At 54.8% G+C, this 13,972-nt stretch overlaps 1 pseudogene; it reads right to left on the bottom strand.

The window, feature by feature from the left end:
* Positions 1-6,474: 6,474 nt before the first annotated feature.
* On the bottom strand, positions 6,475-8,004 carry LOC120944464 (annotated as a pseudogene).
* Positions 8,005-13,972: the final 5,968 nt, after the last annotated feature.

Below are 13,972 nucleotides of genomic sequence, written 5' to 3'. Positions count from 1 at the left end.
AACTTCCAAACGGCTGTAGATATTTCCATAACACTTGGTCACATGTTACTTATACGTCCACTTACACTATAGGATAGTTACTTTATCCCTTAACTACCCCCATTTGTGAGGGTCGGGGTCCCATGCAAATCAATGGGAAATGTATGTTCCCACATAACTTCTGTACGCCTGGAGATATTTCAATAATACCTGCTACACATATTACTTATATGCCAAATAAAAATATATGACAGTTACATTAACCCTTACCTACACCCTTATATAAAAGATGGGTATATTTATATTACTATGATTTTCCTCCCCAAAAGGTTAAGATAGGAAGACCGGGCAACGCCGGCTATTCAGCTAGTCTGGAATAAAGGTGAATAGAAGAGGAAGAGATGCTGAACATTTTTATTAGTTGGGGTTGCATGAAATAAACATTTTCTTTTCATTCTTTGAGAAAGCAGAAAATTGATTTAATGGAAATATGAAGTGCCCAGGTGAGGAAGGGGTGTGATCCTAAATGAGGGGTGTGACCCTAGGTGAGGGAGGTGACTCTAGGTGAGGAATGCGACCCTAGGTGAAGAAGGGGTGTGACCCTAGTTGAGAAGCATGACCCTAGGTGAGAAGCGTGACCCTAGGTGAGAAGTGTGACCCAAGGTGAGAAGTGTGACCCAAGGTGAGGGGTGTGACCCTAGGTGAGAGGTGTGACCCCAGGTGAGGAAGGCGACCCTAGGTGAGAAGCGTGACCCCAGGTGAGGAGGGCGACCCTAGGTTAAGGAGGGGTGTGACCCTAGGTGAGAAGCATGACCCTAGACGAGGAAGGCGACCCTAGGTGAGAAGCGTGACCCCAGGTCAGGAATGTGACCCCAGGTAAGGAAGGCGACCCTAGGTGAGAAGTGTGACCCCAGGTGAGGAAGGTGACCCTGGGTGAGGGGTGTGACCCCAGGTGAGGAAGGTGACCCTGGGTGAGAGGTGTGGCCCCAGGTAATGGGTGTGTCCCCAGCTTAGGAATGTGACTCTAAGCGAAGGAGGTGGCTCTAGGTTAGGAGTCCCAGGGAAGGAAGGTGACTCTAGACTGGGGAGCTGGCCCTAGGTGAGGTGGGTGGCCCTAGGTGAGGGAGATGGCCCTAGGAATAGTCAATAGACATCAGCATACAATCCTCTGTATTATTGGATGCCATTTTCCTCAGGCTCCTCCCACTGTCACGGGTGAAGTGACATCAGAGTGCTGAGGACTGTCAGGTATAAGGTGAGTACACAGACCCATCATGCTCCAGTCCCGGTGGGGGGGGGGGGTACATCTCGTTTTGGGTGGAGACCCTTTCTATGAATTCCCTCCACATTCTGCCAAACGATCTCCAGACGTAGACGGACCGGGAATATTCCGACACGACCCGCTGCACTCGGAACACCGCGATCCCCACCCCGGCCCCGCCCCCAAATGGAAAACATATTTTGTGTGTTTGGATTCCGCCCAGAATTCTGCTATAAACCAGACCGGAGGAGGGGGGGGGGGGGCACATTCTAGGATTTTATTCCCCCCCGCTCCTCGTCAGCCGAGTCTGCTGATTGATTCCGAGTTTATTTTATATTTTTTACGGCTTTTAAAGCGGAACAACAAATAAATCCCGACATGTCCCAACATACAGCAACAGGATCCTTGTTCAGAAAAGCTCCGCCCCTTTTATCATTGGAGCCGCCCCCGAGCTACATTCAGTGACTGTGCCTAGGCTGAGATGATGTCATCAGTCTGCTGCAGGCAGGAGGAGGCATTTCCTCAGTCCCCCCTCCCCCAGTGATCAGACTGTACATTGTAACTTTGTAGAAGGAGGGGGAGGCATTTCCTCAGTCCCCCCTCCCCCCTAGTGATCCAACTGTACATTGTAATTTTGTAGAAGGAAGAGGAGGCATTTCCTCAGTCTCCCCTCCCCCAGTGATCAGACTGTACATTGTAACCTGGGGCTACACCTTCCTCACCTGGGGTCACACCTCTCAAGTAGGGTCACACCCCTCACCCAGGGTCACCTTCCTCACCTGGGGTCACACCTTCCACCTAGGGTCCACTTCTCACCTAGGGTCATGCTTCTCACCTAAGGTCACACCCCTCCTTAACCTAGGGTCGCCTTCCTCACCTAGGGTCACACCCCTCACCTAGGGTCACACTTCTCACCTAGGGTCGCCTTCCTCACCTGGGGTCACACTTCTCACCTAGGGTCGCTTTCCTCACCTGGGGTCACACTTCTCACCTGGGGTCACACTTCTCACCTAGGGTCGCCTTCCTCACCTAGGGTCACACTTCTCACCTAGGGTCACCTTCCTCACCTGGGGTCACACCCCTCACCTAGGGTCACACTTCTCACCTAGGGTCACACTTCTCACCTAGGGTCACCTTCCTCACCTGGGGTCACACCCCTCACCTAGGGTCGCCTTCCTCACCTAGGGTCACACTTCTCACCTAGGGTCACACTTCTCACCTAGGGTCGCCTTCCTTACCTGGGGTCACACCTCTCACATTGGGTCTGGGTCACACTTCTCACCTAGGGTTGCCTTTCTCACCTGGGGTCACACTTCTCACCTAGGGTCACACCTCTCACCTAGGGTCGCCTTCCTCACCTAGGGTCGCCTTCCTCACCTGGGGTCACACTTCTCACCTAGGGTCGCTTTCCTCACCTGGGGTCACACTTCTCACCTGGGGTCACACCTCTCACCTAGGGTCGCCTTCCTCACCTAGGGTCACACCCCTCACCTAGGGTTACACTTCTCACCTAGGGTCGCCTTCCTCACCTAGGGTCACACTTCTCACCTAGGGTCACACTTCTCACCTAGGGTCACACTTCTCACCTAGGGTCACACTTCTCACCTAGGGTCGCCTTCCTCACCTAGGGTCACACTTCTCACCTAGGGTCACCTTCCTCACCTGGGGTCACACCCCTCACCTAGGGTCACACTTCTCACCTAGGGTCACACTTCTCACCTAGGGTCACCTTCCTCACCTGGGGTCACACCCCTCACCTAGGGTCGCCTTCCTCACCTAGGGTCACACTTCTCACCTAGGGTCACACTTCTCACCTAGGGTCGCCTTCCTTACCTGGGGTCACACCTCTCACCTTGGGTCTGGGTCACACTTCTCACCTAGGGTTGCCTTTCTCACCTGGGGTCACACCTCTCACCTTGGGTCACACTTCTCACCTAGGGTCACGCTTCTTACCTAGGGTCGCCTTCCTTACCTGGGGTCGCCTTCCTCACCTGGGGTCACACCCCTCACCTTGGGTCACACTTCTCACCTAGGGTTGCCTTTCTCACCTAGGGTCATGCTTCTCACCTAGGGTCACCTTCCTCACCTGGGGTGACACTTCTCACCTAGAGTCACCTTCCTCACCTGGGGTCACACTTCTCACCTAGGGTCACCTTCCTCACCTGGGGTCACACCTCCCACCTAGGGTCACCTTCCTCACCTGGGGTCACACTTCTCACCTAGAGTCACCTTCCTCACCTGGGGTCACACTTCTCACCTAGGGTCACCTTCCTCACCTGGGGTCACACTTCTCACCTAGGGTCGCCTTCCTTACCTGGGGTCGCCTTCCTCACCTGGGGTCACACTTCTCACCTAGGGTCACGCTTCTCACCTAGGGTCGCCTTCCTCACCTGGGGTCACACCCCTCACCTTGGGTCACACTTCTCACCTAGGGTTGCCTTTCTCACCTGGGGTCACACTTCTCACCTAGGGTCACCTTCCTCACCTGGGGTCACACTTCTCACATAGAGTCACCTTCCTCACCTGGGGTCACACTTCTCACCTAGGGTCACCTTCCTCACCTGGGGTCACACCTCCCACCTAGGGTCACCTTCCTCACCTGGGGTCACACTTCTCACCTAGAGTCACCTTCCTCACCTGGGGTCACACTTCTCACCTAGGGTCACCTTCCTCACCTGGGGTCACACTTCTCACCTAGGGTCGCCTTCCTCACCTGGGGTCGCCTTCCTCACCTGGGGTCACACTTCTCACCTGGGGTCACACTTATCACCTAGGGTCGCCTTCCTCACCTGGGGTCGCCTTCCTTACCTGGGGTCACACTTCTCACCTAGGGTCACCTTCCTCACCTGGGGTCACACTTCTCACCTAGGGTCGCCTTCCTCACCTGGGGTCACACTTCTCACCTAGGGTCACCTTCCTCACCTGGGGTCACACTTCTCACCTAGGGTCACCTTCCTCACCTGGGGTCACACTTCTCACCTAGCGTCACACCCCTCCTTAACCTAGGGTCGCCTTCCTCGCCTAGGGTCACCTTCCTCACCTAAGGTCATGCTTCTCACCTAGGGTCACACCCCTCCTTAACCTAGGGTCGCCTTCCTCACCTGGGGTCACACTTCTCACCTAGGGTCACCTTCCTCACCTGGGGTCACACCTCTCACCTAGGGTCATGCTTCTCACCTAGGGTCACACCCCTTTGTAGAAGGAGGAGGAGGCATTACCTCAGTCTCCCCTCCCTCAGTGATCAGACTGTACATTGTAACTTTGTAGAAGGAGAAGGAAGCATTTCCTCAGTCTCCCCTCCCCCAGTGATCAGACTGTACATTGTAAACTTTGTAGCCTTTTACAAGGATAGAGGCTGCATCAGGGGCTGATCTGTGTCAGACATTTGTGAACACCACCAAGAACTGCCCCAGGGATCAGGAGTTGCACCATCATCTCAGTCCAGGAAATAGTGGGTGACCCTGCATGATGACTGAACAAAGATGGCGCGGTCCTTCTGGAGAGAAAAGCAGATGAAGGCCTTGCCATAATGACCTCGAAGTGTTGAACATACACTTAGCATGCTACACGTAATGTGAACATCGATCTGATGACAGGTCCTCTTCAGCTAAATTCCTTTATATAAAATATTTTACTTTCTCTCTCAGAGGAATTCCTGGCTGCAGTTTGGGGGGAATCAATGGTTTCTGTGCATCTTGCACGCTCACATTGTACGGTGTATGGGGAGATCGGGATTGGGGGGGATGGGCAGCTGCTGAGGATCTACAAGTTCCAGCATGCTCTGTTGTCTGCCAGGGGCAGCGAGGGGCCCTCAGCGTCTCCTTATTTGGGATAAATATGAAATATCTGTCATTCCTCATCTAATAGGAAACAGGTGGGGCCCCCGGACTCTTCCCTGTCCGGAGACCTGGAGAAGAAACGTCTGGTGAACGCACTCCCTCCGTACGCCAAGAAAATCTCCGGATAGACGTTCTCCTCTCCCTGCCGGAGCGATGGATTCATTCATTGGATGAGGCAGATCTGAAGGTGACCTCATTTCACCCCTGACCTCTGACCCTTGGATGTACAACGCTTCCCATGGTCGATCCCTCAGGGGCGTGTACACAATTCTGTGCAGGGAATGAACATGGTCGATCCCTCAGGGGCGTGTACACAGTTCTGTGAATGGGGGGGGGTTCTTCCTTCAATATAGTGGGTTCCTCAGGTGCGTGTACACAGTTCTGTGCGGGGCTGTATCTTCCATGATCATGGTGGGGATTTGTACTAAACGCAGAAAATGCGGGGAAAGAAGTAACCGACCGGGAACATCATAGCTCCTCCATCACATCAGAGCTCCCCTATCATATCAGAGCTCACCTATCAAATCAGAGCCCCCCTATCACATCAGAACCCCCCCCCCCCCATCACATCAGACCCCCCTATCACATCAGAGCTCCCCTATCACATTATAACCCCCCATCACACCAGAGCCCCCCTATCACATGAGAGGTCCCCCATTACATCAGAACTTCCCCATCACATCAGAACCCCCCATCACATCAGAACCCCCATCACATCAGAGCCCCCCATCACATCAGAGCCCCACTATCACATCAGAGCTCCCCTATAAAATCAGAAACCCCATCACATCAGAGCCTGCCTATCACATCAGAGCCCTCTATCACATCAAGCTCCCCTGTCACTTTAGAACCCCCCATCACATCAGAGCTCCCTCATCACATCAGAACCCCCCATCACATCAGAGCTCCCCCATAACATCAGAACCCCCCCATCACATCAGAGCTCCCCTATCACATCAGAACCCCCCCCATCACATCAGAGCCCACCATCACATCAGAGCTCCCCCATCACATCAGAGCTCCCCCATCACATCAGAACCCCCCCCATCACATCAGAGCCCCCCTATCACATCAGAACTCCCTCATCACATCAGGGCCCCCCTATCATATCAGAGCTCCCCCCCCATCACATCAGAACCCCCCATGATGTTTCAACGATGGAAATCGTCCCGAACTGTAATATTTCCTAATATAAAATAAAACATTCAGAATCAGGAAATTCCAACCAGGAAAACTTCCAGCCGAGAGAGAGAGAGTTTATCAATCTGGGGAAATATGGAACAGCAAACAAGTAAAATATTGTGGAAACGTCGTTGTAGTGTCCCTTTAATCGGTGGACCGGCGGAGAACGCGAAATATAAACACATGGAGGATTTTCCGTTCCCGACGGAGAGTTTATCCAATTAGGAGGAAGTCATTTGTCCTGTCTGGGTGTGGGGGGGGGGGGTTGGGACATGGTGGTCCCGGGTCTGGAGGTGGGGGGGGGTTGGGACATGGTGGTCCCGGGTCTGGAGGTGGGGGGGGGGGTTGGGACATGGTGGTCCCGGCTCTGGAGGTGGGGGGGGGTTGGGACATGGTGGTCCTGGCTCTGGAGGTGGGGGGGGGGTTGGGACATGGTGGTCCCGGGTCTGGAGGTGGGGGGGGGGGGGGTTGGGACATGGATGGTGGTCCCGGGTCTGGAGGTGGGGGGGGGGGTTGGGACATGGATGGTGGTCCCGGGTCTGGAGGTGGGGGGGGGGGTTGGGACATGGTGGTCCCGGCTCTGGAGGTGGGGGGGGGGGGGGTTGGGACATGGATGGTGGTCCCGGCTCTGGAGGTGGGGGGGGGGTTGGGACATGGTGGTCCCGGGTCTGGAGGTGGGGGGGGGGGGGTTGGGACATGGTGGTCCCGGCTCTGGAGGTGGGGGGGGGGGGGTTGGGACATGGTGGTCCTGGCTCTGGAGGTGGGGGGGGGTTGGGACATGGTGGTCCCGGGTCTGGAGGTGGGGGGGGGGTTGGGACATGGTGGTCCCGGGTCTGGAGGTGGGGGGGGGGGGTTGGGACATGGATGGTGGTCCCGGGTCTGGAGGTGGGGGGGGGGGGGGGTTGGGACATGGTGGTCCCGGCTCTGGAGGTGGGGGGGGGGGGGGTTGGGACATGGATGGTGGTCCCGGCTCTGGAGGTGGGGGGGGGGGGGTTGGGACATGTGGTCCCGGGTCTGGAGGTGGGGGGGGGGGGTTGGGACATGGTGGTCCCGGGTCTGGAGGTGGGGGGGGGGGGGTTGGGACATGGTGGTCCCGGGTCTGGAGGTGGGGGGGGGGGGGTTGGGACATGGTGGTCCGGGTCTGGAGGTGGGGGGGGGGGGGGTTGGGACATGGTGGTCCCGGGTCTGGAGGTGGGGGGGGGGGGGGGTTTGGGACATGGTGGTCCCGGCCTGGGAGGTGGGGGGGGGGGGGGGTTGGGACATGGTGGGTCCCGGGTCTGGAGGTGGGGGGGGGGGGAGTTGGGACATGGTGGTCCCGGGTCTGGAGGTGGGGGGGTAATGGGACATGGTGGTCCCGGGTCTGGAGGTGGGGGGGGGGGGGGTTGGGACATGGTGGTCCCGGGTCTGGAGGGGGGGGGGGGGGGGGGTTGGGACATGGTGGTCCCGGGTCTGGAGGTGGGGGGGGGGTTGGGACATGGTGGTCCCGGGTCTGGAGGGGGGGGGGTTGGGACATGGTGGTCCCGGGTCTGGAGGTGGGGGGGGGGGTTGGGACATGGTGGTCTCGGCTCTGGAGGTGGGGGGGGGGGGGTTGGGACATGGTGGTCCCGGCTCTGGAGGTGGGGGGGGGGGGTTGGGACATGGTGGTCCCGGCTCTGGAGGTGGGGGGGGGGGAATGGGACGCACATCGCACGCCAGGGACAGGTGTGAACACGTTACAGACAATGAGGAACCAAAACTCCACATTCCGCCCTCATCCAATACGTCCCTGTTAACCCCTCGGCCGCCGCTTGGCCCCGTTCCAGGCTGGTGGGGGGAGGGAGGGGGGGGAAGGTGTGTTTGGCCCCGGGCCCCTTATCGCTCTCTGGTCAGACTCGCTTTTTCTTGGCTGCGCTCTTGTTTTGGCTGCCAGTTGCGGTTGTGCAATCTCCGGCGTGTTTATAAATAAGAAACCCAAACACATTCCTGGCTGAAATATGTCATGTCCCACATGTGGCCATATAAGGGCCGCGCCGCCCTGCCGTATGTGTGTGTGCGCTGGCTGCCACCTACAACCATCGCGCCGTCGTCTCGTGCCCAGTTATTACTCAGTAACTCTTCGGTGGCCGGACAGACCTGCGTGGTACAGAGTGACCGGCGGATTCCGAACGTTCCCTGACCCCCAGCAGATTCCGATCATTCCCTGACCTCAGGCGGATCCCAATCGTTCCCTGACCTCCAGCGGATTCTGATCGTTCCCTGACTGCCGGCGGATTCCGAACGTTCCCTGACCCCCAGCAGATCCCAATTGTTCCCTGACCGCCGGCGGATTCCGATCGTTCCCTGACCCCCAGCAGATTCTGATCGTTCCCTGACCGCCGGCGGATCCCAATCGTTCCCTGACCCCCAGCAGATCCCAATTGTTCCCTGACCGCCGGCGGATTCCGATTGTTCCCTGACCTCCAGCGGATTCTGATCGTTCCCTGACTGCCGGCCGATCCCAATCGTTCCCTGACCTCCGGCGGATGATCCCAATCGTTCCCTGACCGCCGGCGGATTCCGATCGTTCCCTGACCCCCAGCAGATTCCGATCGTTCCCTGACCTCCGGCGGATCCCAATTGTTCCCTGACCCCCTAGCAGATTCCGATCGTTCCCTGACCTCCGGCGGATCCCAATCGTTCCCTGACCTCCGGCGGATTCCGGTCGTTCCCTGACCCCCAGCTGATTCCGATCGTTCCCTGACCTCCGGCGGATCCCAATCGTTCCCTGACCTCCGGCGGATTCCGGTCGTTCCCTGACCCCCAGCAGATTCCGATCGTTCCCTGACCTCCGGCGGATCCCAATCGTTCCCTGACCCCCCAGCAGATTCCGATCGTTCCCTGACCTCCGGCAGATCCCAATCGTTCCCTGACCTCCGGCGGATTCCGGTCGTTCCCTGACCCCCCAGCAGATTCCGATCGTTCCCTGACCTCCGGCGGATCCCAATCGTTCCCTGACCACCGGCGGATTCCGATCGTTCCCTGACCCCCAGCAGATTCTGATCGTTCCCTGACCGCCGGCGGATCCCAATCGTTCCCTGACCTCCGGCGGATCCCAATCATTCCCTGACCGCCGGCGGATTCTGATCGTTCCCTGACCCCCGGCGGATCCCAATCGTTCCCTGACCGCCGGTGGATTCCAATCGTTCCCTGATCTCTGGCTGATTCTGATAGTTCCCTGACCGCCGGTGGATTCCAATCGTTCCCTGACCTCCAGCAGATTCCGATCATTCCCTGACCCCCAGCAGATTCTGATCGTTCCCTGACCTCCGGCGGATTCTGATCTTTCCCTGACCCCCAGCAGATTCTGATCGTTCCCTGACCTCCGGCGGATTCTGATCTTTCCCTGACCCCCAGCAGATTCTGATCGTTCCCTGACCTCCGGCGGATTCTGATCTTTCCCTGACCCCCAGCAGATTCTGATCGTTCCCTGACCTCCGGCGGATTCTGATCTTTCCCTGACCCCCAGCAGATTCTGATCGTTCCCTGACCGCACAGAGCAACCTGGCGTTTCTCAACCTTTATTCAGTGGTGGCACCCCTTAAAAGTCTGGACCCCCCATCACATCAGAGCGCCCTATTACATCAGAGCTCCCCTATCACATCAGAACACCCCCATCACATCACTTCAGAGCTCCCCTATAACATCAGAACTCCTCCATTACATCAGAGCTCCCCTAACATCAGAACCCCCCCCCCCCATCACATCAGAGCGCCCTATTACATCAGAGCTCCCCTATCACATCAGAGCTCCCCTATCACATCAAAACCCCCCCATCACACTTCAGAGCCCCCCTATAACATCAGAACTCCTCCATTACATCAGAGCTCCCCTAACATCAGAACCCCCCTATCACATCAGAGCGCCCTATTACATCAGAGCTCCCCTATCACATCAGAACACCCCCATCACATCACTTCAGAGCTCCCCTATAACATCAGAACTCCTCCATTACATCAGAGCTCCCCTAACATCAGAACCCCCCCCCCCCATCACATCAGAGCGCCCTATTACATCAGAGCTCCCCTATCACATCAGAGCTCCCCTATCACATCAAAACCCCCCCATCACACTTCAGAGCCCCCCTATAACATCAGAACTCCTCCATTACATCAGAGCTCCCCTAACATCAGAACCCCCCTATCACATCAGAGCGCCCTATTACATCAGAGCTCCCCTATCACATCAGAACACCCCCATCACATCACTTCAGAGCTCCCCTATAACATCAGAACTCCTCCATTACATCAGAGCTCCCCTAACATCAGAACCCCCCCCCCCCCATCACATCAGAGCGCCCTATTACATCAGAGCTCCCCTATCACATCAGAGCTCCCCTATCACATCAAAACCCCCCCCATCACACTTCAGAGCCCCCCTATAACATCAGAACTCCTCCATTACATCAGAGCTCCCCTAACATCAGAACCCCCCTATCACATCAGAGCGCCCTATTACATCAGAGCTCCCCTATCACATCAGAACACCCCCATCACATCACTTCAGAGCTCCCCTATAACATCAGAACTCCTCCATTACATCAGAGCTCCCCTAACATCAGAACCCCCCCCCCCATCACATCAGAGCGCCCTATTACATCAGAGCTCCCCTATCACATCAGAGCTCCCCTATCACATCAAAACCCCCCCATCACACTTCAGAGCCCCCCTATAACATCAGAACTCCTCCATTACATCAGAGCTCCCCTAACATCAGAACCCCCCTATCACATCAGAGCGCCCTATTACATCAGAGCTCCCCTATCACATCAGAGCTCCCCTATCACATCAGAGCTCCCCTATCACATCAAAACCGCCCCATCACTTCAGAGCCCCCCTATAACATCAGAACTCCTCCATTACATCAGAGCTCCCCTAACATCAGAACCCCCCCCCCCCATCACACCAGAGCCCCCTATCACATGAGAGGTCCCCCATTACATCATAGGCCCCCTATCACATCAGAACATCCCCATCACATCAGAGCCCCCCTATCACATGAGAGGTCCCCAATTACATCAGAGCTTCCCTATCACATCAGAGGCCCCCAATTACATCAGAGCTTCCCTATCACATCAGAGCCCCCCTATCACATGAGAGGTCCCCTATCACGTCAGAGCCCCCCAATCACATCAGAGCCCCTCTTTACATCAGTGACTCGCCCCCATCACATTAGATGTCTCACTTTACATCAGAGCCCCCCCATCACATGGTGAGGTCCCCTTATCACAACAGAGCCCCTCCTTTACCTCAGAGCTCCTCCATAACATCAGAGCTCCCACATCACATCAGAGCTCCCCCTATTTCGTCAGCACCCCCTTATACATCAGGGGCCCCTACAACATTAGAAGCCCCCTTTACATCAGAGGTCCCCTATCACATCAGCATCCCATTTTACATCAGAGGCCCCCCCATTTCATTAGAGTTCCCCCTTACATCAGAGGTCCCCCCAACACATCAGAGTCCCCCCTTCACATTAGAGGCCCCCCATCACATCAGAACCTTTACATCGGAGCCAACTTTAACTCTGAGGCCCCCGATCACATCAGAGCCCCCCCTTACATCTGAGGCCCCCCCATCACATCAGCATCCCCCATATACATTACCCACTTATCTATCGCCCGCCGTTGTGCCTTCCAAAGCCGCCGCGTCACTGGGGACCCACTGGGGACCCATAGACTTCAATGGGGTTCGCTGTTCGGGTCAGAACATTTCCCCTGTTCGGAAGTTCTGCTGCGAACCAAACTGGGCCCATCCTTAGTGGTTAATTTCCTGAAATACCGCATTATAATTGGCTCCTGTCTAAACTGGCTCTAGTGTGTGAGATGAGGACCTTAGATTGTAAGCTCCTGGGGGCAGGGACTGATGTGAATGTACAATATATAAAGCATTTAGTAAACTGTTGTCATAATCAAAATATCTTTATTATTAACCACTTGCCCACCGCGCATATTCCGGCACTCCTCTCCTTCATGTAAAAATCACAATTTTTTTGCTAGACAATTACTCAGAACCCCCAAACATTATACATATATATATATATATATATATATATTTTTTAGCAGACACCCTAGGGAATAAAATGGCGGTCATTGCAACTTTTTTTCTCGCACGGTATTAGCGCAATCATTTTTCAAACGTCTTTTTTTGGGGGGAAAAAACGTTTTCATGAATTAAAAAATAACAAAACAGTAAAGTTAGCCCAATTTTTTTGTATAATGTGAAAGATGATGTTACGCCGAGTAAATAGATACCTAACATGTCACGCTTTAAAATTGCGCACACTCAGGGAATGGCGCCAAACTTCGGTACTTAAAAATCTCCATAGGCGACACTTAAATTTTTTTTACAGGTTACTATTTTCAAATTACAGAGGAGGTCTAGGGCTAGAATTGTTGCACACGCTCTAACGCACGCGACGGTACCTCACATGTGGGGTTTGAACGGCGTTTACATATGTGGGCGGGACTTGCTTGCGTGTTCACTTCTGAGCGCGAGCGACCGGGGACAGGGGCGTTTTAATTTTTTTTTTATTTTTATTTATTTTTTATTTTACTTCATTTTTTTTTTTTTTCAGTTTTACACTTTTTTTTAAAACATTTTTTTTTTTTGATCACTTTTATTCCTATTACAAAGAATGTAAACATCCCTTGTAATAGTAATCAGTGTGACAGGTCCTCTTTATGGAGAGAGGCGGGGTCAATAAGATCTTCCCCTCCCCCCACATCTCTCCTCCAGGCTTACAAGCATGAGATTGTGAAAAAAAAAATCACCGATCACATGCCGACAGCCGCGATTGCGGCTTTTTTACTTCCGGGTACCCGGGCGTGACACGTCACAACGTCGCACCCGGGCCTCCGACGGTCATAGAGATGACATCTCTATGCTTCCCAGCCGGCGCCGGCCGATTCGATCTCCGGGACCCCCCGAGGCACGGGAGAGCCCGGAGAAGCATCGGATGGCGGCGGGAGGGGGGGACGTCCCCTCCCACTGCCTATAAGAACGATCAAGCGGCGGAACTGCCGCTTTGATCGTTCTTATCGTGCAGAGAATCGGCGGCTGAAGACGGTGATATCTGAATGATGCCTGGAGCCACACCCATCATTCAGATATCACCGCACAAAGCCGAGGACGTCATATGACGTCCTCGGTTGTCAAGTGGTTAATAATAATAATATGAATGTTCTCCGATGTAAACAATGTATCCATTCATCAGGGTTTTGCTACAATATATAAAGCACTTGGTAAACTGTTGTCGTAATCTAAATATCTTTATTAATAATAACAATATCAATCTTCTCTAATGTAAACAATGTATCCATTCATCAGGGTTTTGCCTGCATGTTACTTGCTAGACACCCCTTGAGTAACGAAAGGTGAAGGGAAGGTTTCAAAGCTTTACTGAAGAATAATTTATCACGAAAGTTCAACATAACATCCCTAGTTTCTAACTCAGGCTTGCGGCTGCCCCGGCATACCTGCTCAGGAAAGAGTTCATTCTTGGCAGAGTCCAGGATTGGCATCTTCAGCGGCGGACTGCAAGTCGCAGCAGCTCCTTCAGGCAGTAGCAGGGTCCTGAGGAGGGCAGATGTGTCTCACTTGACATTTCGGCCTCGGCATGGCCAACAGAACGGAGTCCGGCAACGGTACCCACAGCTTCTCGTGTGCAGGAGAGTCCTCAATCCTTTGAGCCCCTT

Source organism: Rana temporaria, chromosome 6 (genome assembly GCF_905171775.1).
Source record: "Rana temporaria chromosome 6, aRanTem1.1, whole genome shotgun sequence".
Taxonomy (NCBI): Eukaryota; Metazoa; Chordata; class Amphibia; order Anura; family Ranidae; genus Rana; species Rana temporaria.
The sequence above is the reverse complement of the archived record's forward strand: the minus strand, read 5'-3'. Positions and strand labels throughout refer to the sequence as shown.